Genomic DNA, 12431 nt, shown 5'->3' with positions numbered 1-12431 from the left:
CAAGCATAACAAATAGTTAACATTGATTTCATCTTCCTTTGCGGTAAAATATGAAAATGATTAGTCTGAAATAAAGACGTATTCTGAGAATGAAAAAAAAATAATTTCAGCATAATTCCTGTGTATTTCTTTATATTTTGGTGAATGGTGCCCTCAATATGTGACCTTAAGAAATTTCATATGTTTGGTCACGTAAAGTATGAGTTGCTCCACCCATTGTGGCATAAATGTGACGGTGATACAGCAAATGAAAATGCAGTTCCATAGGGGGCAATTTGTGTCCAACCCCCCCCCCCCCAATCCCTTGGGCCAGGAAGGGGTCAAATTAGCTTGAGCTTTATAAGATTAATACTGTGTCTGTTTTCCTGCTGTTTTTGTTTAGAAAGAATTGGCACTATTCTCATAAACTATTTGTTATTGAACAAACTTACCATAGCAACCATTCTCCCCGACATTTGAAAGCACGTTTCTAGGCCGTCAAATAACAAAAATGTTGCATTTTTAATGGTTTTTGCAGCTCCAGAGTTACGTCGTCACAGCAACGGGGCTTGTGCCTTTTCACACAACTATTAATATTAACGTGGAAAGCAACGTAATACATGTACTCTCAAAGCTGCGGAAAACCTATCACCGTTACACGGCGGACAAAAGCACCAAATTTGGACAGATGACCCCTCAGGACCTACTTAATTATATTTGAGTAGGAGCCATCTGCAAAATTTTTATTTTCATAGTATAAATACTTAACGTCATTTTGCAGAAAATTTCGCGAGCTTGAGACTTTCGCAAATTTCCCTAGGAGCTAATATTCGCGAAAGTAAATGCGCGCGATTACAAACAATGTATTTGATGCCAATGGCAATTCGCGGAAATTTCATGCTGCGAAAGAGACCGTCGGCTCTAAGTCACGAAAATTTCAGGTCGCGAAAATAACACAGTATTTATGTATCTGTGGGAGTAAAGTAACAAAAAGAGGTTCACATTTGTTTTATTTTTCATGGAACCGGAAAAATGAACCCAATCTTGAATTCAACAAAGCATTTGAAACATGGAGGTGGTTTAGTTAATTACCGATTTATGAAGAGAAAATGCTGCCGAGGTGTCACAGTGTGATGTAGGTCTCTACTATTCCCAGTTTAGTTATGTACTGTAATATTAAAGGGGCTTGGAACGTTTTCTAATGTTAAGGGGGGATCACTGACCCTTGAACAGCCCCTCAACGGTCCGCAGCAGCCCCCCCCCCCTCCCAATCCCAACATTAGAAAACGTTCTCCAGCCCCTTTAATATCGGGTCTATGTTTTATGTACATAACTCTAAAGTGGCAATAGTGCATTACACTGTGACACCTCAACAGCATTTTCTCTTCATAAATCGGTAATTAATTCAACCACCTCCAGGTTTCAAATGCTTTGTTGATCACGGAATTTAAGATTTGGTTCATGTTTTCTAGTTCCATGAAAAATGAAACAAAATACAACAAATCTGAACCTCTTTTTTGTTAAATACTTCCTCTGATAGATACAGTGTTATTTTCGTGACATTTAAAAAAAATCGCGAATTGGAGCCGACAGTCTTTTTCGCTGCATAAAACTTCCCCGATTTTCAGTTTCAGTTTCAGTTTGAGTAAATTTTATTTCTATTTATAAGAATAGAAATATGGAACATATTATTCACAAGTCATGAAAATATAAACAAAATGTCGCATTACTAATAAATAATCATGTGAAATAATATCATTTCAGATCTTTAAGTGTACAGGTAGAGGAGACATTTATCAATAAGCAAAACGCTTGACTTGGACAACGGCTTCTAAACGTAATATGGCTTGTAACAATTCTTTTATTTAACTATAAGGAAGGAAAGTAACAATTATACGCACCTAGAACAAAATGTAAATCTTTAAAGTATTTTAAATGTCATTTGACCAAAAAGGACAACACAGGGTGGAATGTATAAAGACGAAAGAAGGACAAAACAAAACAAAACAAAGCAAAGCCCGAGAATAAGGTACCCGAATATAGGAGGAGTAGAGGAAAGAGAGAAGAGAAGAAAAGCGATGATGGGAACAACAAAACAAAATTCGAGTGGTACATTGCGAGAAGAAAGTTTTTATAAGATGATTTAAAACAATGAAAAGAAGAACTGCGTTTAAGGTCATCATTAAATGAGTGCCATACATCTGGACCATGATGTCTTAGGGAATTTTGAGCTATAATGAGCTTATAGGGTTTTCCAAATGTTAAGCTGTTGCATGACGGGTAGTATAAATGCATGAATACTATAATTTGAAATATACACATATCTTTAAACAAATCAGGGAGCTGATTGTTAGTATGATATACATAAATATTGTTGTTTGGCATGTGTGTTTATCAGAAATTCTAAGAGTCTTTAAATCATAAAACAAAGATTCAGTGTTTGCTAAGTCATGTAAGTAGTGTGAACCGGTAATAAGTCTTACAGTATACGCTTTTGCAATAACAATATCAACTTTATTTTGTTAACACCGCAATTTCCCCACACATTATTACAGTAGGTGATATGGGGTAATATGAGTGCATTATAAAGAATCTGAAGGGTATGTTTGGTAAGATATTCTCTTACTTTCCAGAGGATCCCGATATTTTGTTGTTGTTGTTGTTGTTGTTGTTGTTGATATTATTGGACATTTGCCATTGGCATTTAATGCATTGTTTAAAATCGCGCTCATTTAGCTTTGGCGAATCTTGGCTCCTCGCGAAATTTGCGAAAGTTTCATGCCCGCGAAATTTTGCAAAATTAAATTCAGCATTTATACCACGAAAAAAAAAAATAAATAATTAAAAAATCAAGAGGGCTCCTACTCTAATACCAGTGAGTAGGTCCTGAGGGATCGTCTCTCAGAATTTGGTGATTTTTTCCGCCGTGTAACGGTAATCTCAAAATTTGACGTTAAAGGCACAATTTACCACTTGCAGATGAAATAAAAACCCAACACTAGTGCTTTAAAATAGTTGTAAAATGTGAGTTAAAGGGGATGGTACTAACTGATCAGTGGGAATCAGAGTGGGAATGCTGGGGGATGATTGTTCCAATTCTTGTGGGGTTCATTTAAGAGTACATTATGTATCTATCGTGTGAAAATTATTTGCTTCAGAACGGTCTCATATTCAAGTAATGTGCAGTTTAATGCCCCGTCACTGTACAGGCATGCTAGCCTGGAAACATTAAACTGCACATTACTTGAATATGTGACCATTCTGAAGCAAACAATTTTCACACAACAATAGATATAATGTACTCTTAAATGAATCCCACATGAAGGATTGGAACAATCATCCCCCAGCATTCCCACTGATTCCCACAGATCAGTTACTAGCCATCCCCTTTAGGGATAGAAACAACCAATGTGAAATTTGAATTAATATAATCAATGTTAAGTATTCTTAAATATAAAAAAATGTAAACAATGGTTATGATAATAATAATAATAATAATAATAATAATAATAATAATAATAATAATAAACGTTTCCAGACTAAACCATCTACAGTTACGGTTTATTGAGAAAAAATGAAGATACCTCCTTATCTGCATCAGCTTATATCTTAGGTTTTATTTCAAAATTATTATATTTATGCAGGATGTTTTGTGATACAACTGTCCTACGCATATGTATCAAATGTGATATCTTGAAGGTTTTTAAAAACACTACTTCCAAAGGTAACCTTTATAAAGCGACCTGACTATGATGAAGTGAACCTCGGAAGTTGTTTGACGTACCTTCGTTGCTTTTCTTTTAAAAAAAAGCCAGATATAAGGTTTAAGGTGAACTAGGTGCTTTTAGACATCCATATTGATGACGTCACTAGAAAATTTACAGAAGATTTATTTTGGTAAAGTTTGTGGGACACTGACGTGAGGTATAATATGTTTAAAAAATGCAATTTCTATTGTCACATGACAGTCGCCCTTATGGTCATTTTTAGCGATCATCTGCTGGCGTAAAACTTCCATCATAAATCGATTTGTGAATGCTGTTCAAACAGAAATTCCACTGTCAGTGTCCAACTTAAAGGCAACTTACCTACTACGCTGCATGCACACATAGTTATCGTCAATAGGAGGGTCCAGTCGCAGAGATGTTTATCGTGATGCTGAACAGAGATCAGAATGTGCGTAAAGCAGCAGAAAAAAGACATAAAGGAGACCGAACAAGAACATTACACCCATCAATTTTCTTCTTTTTTTTTGTATCATACAAACTGTTTTAAGCCATGGTACATCTATAGGGTGATATAACATGAAAATGAGAACAAGACGGAAATATAAGAATGAATATGATTTTGGCTAGAATTATTTTTTTTTTATATTTCTATTTCAAACGAAAAATGGATAAATCGATGCCAAGGCAGATGGGCATCCTCGTTTTCACATTTGATTTGGCTGTCCAGTAAGATGTGGGGCTCTGTGGCATAGTGGATACGGCTCCAGATCTCCAATCGGATGAACCGAGTTCGATTCCCGCCCAGTGCTTACGTCCTTGGATAAGATGTTTTTACCCACCATGTCCCTCACGACGAGGTGTGTAAATGGGTACCTGGCAACGCTAGGGTAATAATAAGGGCAGGGCCTTCTGCTAGAGCAATGACATTGCTGAAGAGACCTTTTATTATTATTATTATTATTATTATTATTATTATTATTATTATTATTATTATTATCATTATTATTATCATTATTATTATCATTAACATTCCATACTATGTGAGAACTACCTTCTTCTTGGTTCCAATAACAGCGAGTGTTTGAAACAGCTGCCTTTGGTTGTGACATGGGGGTCCGGGGGAGTTGTAGTGTTTTGTGTATAATGAGAGGTGTTTATATCGTTTGCTATTAAAGTTCATCAGCTCTACACTGCTGTTATATATCTCCTATTAGTCAGTTATACAAGAATATAAATCTCCACCTTATATTGTTACTTATTTTATACTGCCTGGTAATTCGAGAATGTTTAATAATATAAACATTGCTCTCTAGCTCTTGTTGTTAGGTAGCCCACGCACATTGTGAACCCACTGACATACCGTACTTTATATAGAATTACCAATCTCATCAACTGGGATGATATTGCTTATCTAATGCAGTCACTTTATGTATAATCAATTATTATCATGCATGTATATCATGTAGGCCTATGTAAAGTGAGAGTTATGAAGGAGCGGCAGGCGTAGCTAGATTGAAGCAGGTACTTTATCGAAAGAGCAGCTTTTTCATCATCAGAGCTAATCTATTGTTTTAAGCAGAGCGGTGCTATATTTGATAAAGGAGCCTTTTTCTCTTATATTTTCTTTTTCTCTTAGATATTATATACTGTATCAAGTATAATTAGTTTTCTATGTTATAAAATATATGTTGTACATTGTATTTAAATATTAACTGCCATTTCAACCAACCATGTAATAATTTCTCGTTTGCGTTTAGCTTTTAGTATGAAGATCAAGGTGACCAATCTCCACTAGCACGTGTGCTAACTTTTGGTTTCCTTGTTAACAACAACAACTTTGTAGAATTACGCTACATGTATCACATTTAAATCTCAAATGTCTTCATTTAATCATGTTATTGTAAAGGAGTAATAGATAAGTATTTTTTCCATACATGTATTTAAATACACTTGTATAATAATTGAAATGTACATGTTCAAATGTTGTTGCTAATAAAACTTCAAACTTCAAACTTCAAATCTGTTTGTGCAGCGCTGATGAGCTCACTATAAGGACAGAAAGCTCGAAAAGATGCATTTCTTGATCATTTTCGTATACAGCTCTCAAATGTCCACAGTAAGTAATTGAGCAAGTTTCGACAGCCGAAGATAGTGCACAATTTCGTAACAAACTTACCATTATTTTTCTCGGCGAAGTGCAGCAAGGGGACATTAGACTCACAATTTAGGAGCTGACGAAAATGTACGAAATTTTAGACATAACTTCCACGTAAAATCTGAGAGAGTCAAGAGTCGTATGACATAAAGTCAGACAAAACGATCTCTTCCTGTAAGTGGTGTCCAATTTGATCTGGCTGAAGTCCAACGCGGTATTTCGTCAAGCCAGCAATGCCAGTTATGGCTCTGAAAGTAGGTCTTATATTATGTCGATTTGCTATACTACTCTTGCGTTTTTTTACGAGAGCACAGGCACAGAGAGAGAGAGAGACAGACAGACAGACAGACAGACAGGGAGACCGGCAGATACACATGAACACTCATACATGTTTTATAAATATATATATATATATATATATATATATATATATATATATGCACACACAGCAACAAATACACACACGCACATTGTTAAATCGTCTATATAAACACATGTACTTGCATGAACTTTGTTCTGTTTTTTTTTTCTTTTATGTTATTATCACACCAACACGTGGAAAACCTCAATATGATATGATATCATATCATATCATATTACTAATGGTATTTATCTTAATAGCATAATGCATTTGTGTCTGTCACACATCCTACTCTTTCAAAACCTCCGAGCAGAAAACCAGTTTCATGCTATACATACACAATCCTGAATCAGACAACCATGCACCATTACACAGAAAATGTATGTACTAAAAAAGATCTTTTTTTAATGGAATCTAAGTCATCAAGATTGGACACAAACGAAAAATTAAATAATCAAAATATGAAAAAAAAAACGATTTCGTTATTCCGAGAGTTTGTTAATCCGTAAGTCCCATACGAAATGTTAACGTAATGACTTCAGGTTGACTGACTAAAATGTGACAGTTTTGGTCAGTCCTCATAACATAATATATACATTCACCACTAAGTCTAGAAAAGGTATGGGGCCCTGTGTGCACAGTGTTTGATAGAATTAAAGGGTAGTTATTATCTTTCCTAATCAACATCAGGCAATTCACTTGAAAAACAACAACATTTTGAATGCACATTATTACTTAACCTTCTTGTATTAATACATAGATATCAGTCCAGCGTAACATGCATTCGCCCCATTTTTTTTTTTTTAAGTTTGGCTGAAATAGTAATCGACTGCTTGTTTGAAGCGATTTGGGGGCAAAGTAATCACTCATTAAAGTGTTAAAGTTTGTATTGGGGTGAAATGCACAATGTAAACAGAAAATACTCCAACATACCTGAAATGTAATCTTTTACTGCGGAAATACTCATCAATATGTGTATATATTCTTATATCGTCTGCAAAGTAGTGACGAGATTACTTTGTGAGATCATGCATTTATCGCAAAGCGCTCATGATATTCAGATGCGTAATTCGTACATCACGACAAAAAAGATGATGAAAGCTATATGTACTGAACAATATCAGTATCAATTGATGCAGCAACCTGATGAATCAGGTAAAAGGTCGTGGACATTTAAAAAATTGCCAGGAAATTGGTCAAGCTGCATGGAAAAACATTACACGAATAAATTGAGGACAGCTATTCTCTCCCCCTTTCATAATTCATTCACAACTAAGCTACGGCATATAAAAATGCCTCTCTACCTTTCTATGCCTTGGGAAAATCGTAGCATTATGGCCCGGAAACTTTTCAAGACGTTATTAATAAATGGATAGAAATAAAAGAAAAAAGTTTTTTGGTGGCTGCTAACAACTGGTTAAATACAATTTTTACAATAAAGACTTGTCTTTGACTCGATGAGCGCGTATTGCCTAAACATCAAATTTTTAGTCTGAAATGCTTTGTGACCAGTTGATTATTTTCCCCATTTCCAAATGTGATTCTATTTTCAGAGTTATAGTGGCTGAACAAGTGTCGACAATGCAAGCGAAGATAAAAATGACTTTAAGCTAATTGTTGACCGCGACTGCCACTGTCGAAGCAGAATACCTCCACTGTGAATAATAAAGAGAAAAAAAAAATATTTGAAACGGGTATACTTATTCTTATTTATTTATACATTTATTTATTTATTTATTTATTCATTCAGTCAGTCTTATTTCAACAGGGTAGTTATTCTTCCTGGGGCCCTGCACATACAAGCATAACAGATGACAAAACAATGACATTTAAACATATTCGATTTAAATAAATTGAATATCATTCATGATTACGTTGACACTTTTCAATTGAACAATATAGTTACACCATCTTCCTATCTCACGTGCATATCGTATGAGACCGAGCTATGGTGCGCCTAATGGACTATTTTACTCACCTATAACTACCTATAACCACGGACTCCCTAGATATAGAAAAGAAGAATTAAAAAAAAATTCCTTCAAAGGATATTCTAAGTTATAGTACATGTACCTCCTTGGTCTGTTGGTCATCCTACATGTTGCTCCTCAGTTTTTGTTGTTGTTGTTGTTGTTTTTGTTGTTGTTGTTGTTTTGGGGTGGTTTTTTTCAAAGAAATGAGAATAATTTGTCCCTCATCTACGTTGACGTCAGTGTAAATGTTATAACGTGTTGAATTAAATTCCAACTGAGAAAGAAAGGGAAAGTGTGTTTCTGCTTAAGCTCGGCAGCGAAGTAGATAAAAAAAAAAATCTAATCAATATAGGGCCTACTCCTTGCAAATACAGCTCAGTTACTTAAGGATAAAGCTATGACAGTAGTAAACACATGAGAATGAAACATGTGTCGAATTCTCAATGCTCGAATTAATTTAAGCTCCGGAGTTGACACTCCCAGTGTAGAGCTCCATTCGCATGCTGGGATGATTGTACCACAACACAGGATGAACCTGTACGAAGCGACAAACGTGTGGTTCAGGAAGGCCGTTGTACACTACCGTGTTTGAATCCGTATTGGCAGAAAAGGTCTGCAAGAAAAAGGAAATGTATAGTTAGCTATAACTCATAATATCTTTATGAAGCCTTTAAAGCATGACACTGACAATTATTTCAAGTATTGCTCCATTTGCTCCAATTGTTGTGAAGTTTGGCAAACTGGGGTCGGTTATAAAGCAAATCAATCTAACGTTCGCATAGTTAACAATCGTTTTTTGTGGGTTTTTTTTTTTTTCATTTTTAATATGCACAATATAATTTTTCGTGCTACGCCCTTCCACCTTACGACGGTTGTAGATATCCCACGTATCATCTTTCTGATCATTTTAAAATCTAAAATTAAGGCTAAATTGAAGACAAGAGGCACTCCGAAGATGGTAAAGTGTCCGAAAATTATAAAGTGTTCGCATGATGTTAGAAAGTTTCCGAAGACGATGAACAGTAAGTGTCTGTTGACGCAAATGCAATGGTCAGGCCTTATGAATATCTTCGAAATTGCCCCAAAATAACAGGGCCGCCATTACGAACTAGAAGCGAGGACGACTGATGGGTGCACTCTGTTATACTTTGGCAAAATTAAGCACCGGACAGCAAGTGGTTGTTTTGGTTTTTGTTTTTTCGTCATAGAAGGATCACCCGGCATCTGTCACATTTTACTGCATCGGACATCTGAGTATAGGCCTACTGATAAGACACTCGTTTTCTTTAACATAAACGGAGATGCGGCCATGTTATCAGCGTCCAGCCTCGTACTTCTTTGTCCCCTTGTTGTTCGTGCATGCTGTTGATTCTCCCACTTCAGGTGGCAGGAACGATTAATAATGATATTCAGAAATGTATTCCTTTTTTTTAATCTTCTGGTCACGAAGACAGACAAAAAGTAAAAAGAAAAAAACGAAAAGAAAAAGAATATAATACTCTTCAGCTATTACCATCTCTGAGACTTCGTCTGATGATTTTTCTGTCACCATGACGATGCCGTCGACCTGCAGTCCGCATCCAACCTTGTACTTTTTCACCCATTGATGGGGAAAGTTCCATCGTCCTTGAGTTGCGAGTCCAACTATGCAGGTCGGATACTCGAGTTCGACCTGTTTTCAGAGTGGCGAAGGTACAACAGGAAACGTACCGTCAGTGCAGACCGGAAATGGGGAAAAATAAATATCATTATATCATTATATTTCCCTGATTATCAGAGCTCAGGATTTATTTTCTTTTTTTAACTGTTTTAGAAACATGTTTGGTCCGTTTTACTTTTCTGTTTCATTGACCCAACTCATTTCTTAAGGTCGGCATGAACTCGCTATAGCGGCGTTTCCGTTCAAGCCTCCCACGCTGTGTACTGGTTTTCATGACTGTGTTATAAATCTTATTCCTGTTTGAGGAAACTTCCCCACGATCTACCATGTCGATCGTCCCATTCCCTCCTACTATCCTTCCACTACGCTATTGTGTATCAGATCGATGTGTCTGGCTCCAAGAAGAACGATATAAGAAAAGTTAACTAAAACAAAAGCGGAAAAGCAGCCACAAGCAATGGAGATGAAAAAGTAAAGGGCACTGCGTTACATGCAAAGGCTCTTGAAAAAAAAAAAACTACAAGTGGTAGTGGGTATTGAATGAAAAAACAACAAAAAGATCCCAGTAGTATGTGGTTATACAGCTAAAATCTAAAAAAAAAAAAAAAAACCGGAAACAACAGAATATCGCTGAAACACAAGCAACGAACTTTTGTTCTGTAACTTTCCTTCCTTTTATTGAGTTCTCACTCTTGGATTTTAAGTTGTTTCTTTTCATTATTTTTTAATTGGTTTTCAATATTGTTGTGTTTTGTTAGTTAGTTTGTTGGTTTGTTTGTTTGTTTGTTTGTTTGCTTTGCTTGTTAATTCGTATGTTCTGTCTGTCCGACATTTTGGATATTTGGGAACACTAGATACCTGGATCCATTCATTATGCTTCCCCCTCGGGGCCCAGGCTCCTTTGAAATTTAGACGTCCTCTCTCGGGTTCGAAATCGGTCGACCACACGCTAGACGCCGTGATACTTGTATTCGGTATGTTGCCATTTTCCATCCCTAGCGCCTTTGCACGCATTGGTATTTCTGAGAGCAAAACGTGCTTAACGGTTACGGTAAAGACAACAACGACGACAACGGACTTTAAATCAAGCAGAAATCTTGGAAGGGAAGAAGGAACTGACGAATACCAGGTTTTTGAGATGGCTGTATACCGTATGTATATGCAGTACGTGAGAGAGAGAGAGAGAGAGAGAGAGGAAATAAACATACACGTAATCACCGGTATACACATAAAACTATAAGCCCACAAAATATATTTCACGCACATTTTGAATACCCGAGACTGAGCTGCATCTCCACCAATGTCATGAACTTAAACCTGTGCATTATTTGTTTTATGAAATAGGTCGAAAATTAACGGCTTTTCCATGTACGTTCTCATACAAACACGTTGTTTACCTCCAATAAGCTCTTAAAAATTAAAGATTTGTTTTTGTATAACTTAGGCCAATTTATGTATAAGTATTGTAACAATTTGCTTCCGTCTATTTTTAATTCCATGTTCCTAAAAAACCAATCATTTCATGAATATCCCACTAGGCGTTGCAATGAATTTCACTTACCCCTCTTACGCACGATTCTTGCTAAAAATACACTTATTTATATCGGCCCAAATTATTGGAATTCTCTGAATCATGATATAAAAAACGCCCCATCCATACATTCTTTCAAGAGGAGACTGAAGTCCTTTCTATTGCAGTCGTATGACTGTCCAGGACTCAACTAGCCATTTGGCCTTCTCTCTCACATACAGACTTACTCTTTCCTCTTTGAAGAATAAATTCTAATCTTTTGGATGTCTGCTGCTATCCACGCTTTCGCCAAAAGAGTCAAAGACATGAACAATAATGATGAATGTCTGTCTTATTCCTGTTCTCACGTCCCTTCAATTCCTTGCTTTTCTCCTTTCAGACGCTACAATCACTTTTTCCCCTCCACATCCATTTTCTGTGTCCCTTGATACACTTCTGTCGAAGATCGCTGTCTCTCTCTCTTGTGCATTTTCGTTTGCTATTTTGTCTTCTATTTGTTCATCGTTTCCATTCCGTTTTGTCCCGTACAGCCTTTTCTTCAGTAGTTGTTTTGCTGTCTAGTCTTGTTTCATGTTTTTTTCGCGTCTGTTAGTCTTGTCCATCCCGTTTTGTCCCGTACAGCCTTTTCTCCAGTAGTTGTTTTGTTGCCTAGTCTTGTCCTATGTTGTTCACGTCTGTAATAGTAAGTGTATTTATCTGTGATTCTAGTTCTCAGTGGGCTTCCAGACTTCTTCCTCTTTTTTTCCCCTCTCCTATAGTATTTATAATGCTTTAATTAATTTTTCCATTGACGTTATTATTCCAGAGGGGCCCACATTCTACAAGCTCTGTCTTTTTAGTGGGTCTCTCCATTTTTCGCACTTTAAGCAAAGTTATACATGTACTATTTTTCGATCACTTCTGTTTTTTTTTTTGTTTTTTTTACTATAATGTATAATTACTATGTGGTCCTCCTCAATTGTTTTATATTCTTTTCGATACATAATGTTATGTTTACCTTATTCTCTGTTGTCAAAAGAAGTGCAACTTATATGTTTTGTCGAA

This window comes from Diadema setosum, chromosome 16 (assembly GCF_964275005.1).
Source record: "Diadema setosum chromosome 16, eeDiaSeto1, whole genome shotgun sequence".
In the NCBI taxonomy this organism is placed as follows: domain Eukaryota; kingdom Metazoa; phylum Echinodermata; class Echinoidea; order Diadematoida; family Diadematidae; genus Diadema; species Diadema setosum.
The sequence above is the reverse complement of the archived record's forward strand: the minus strand, read 5'-3'. Positions refer to the sequence as shown.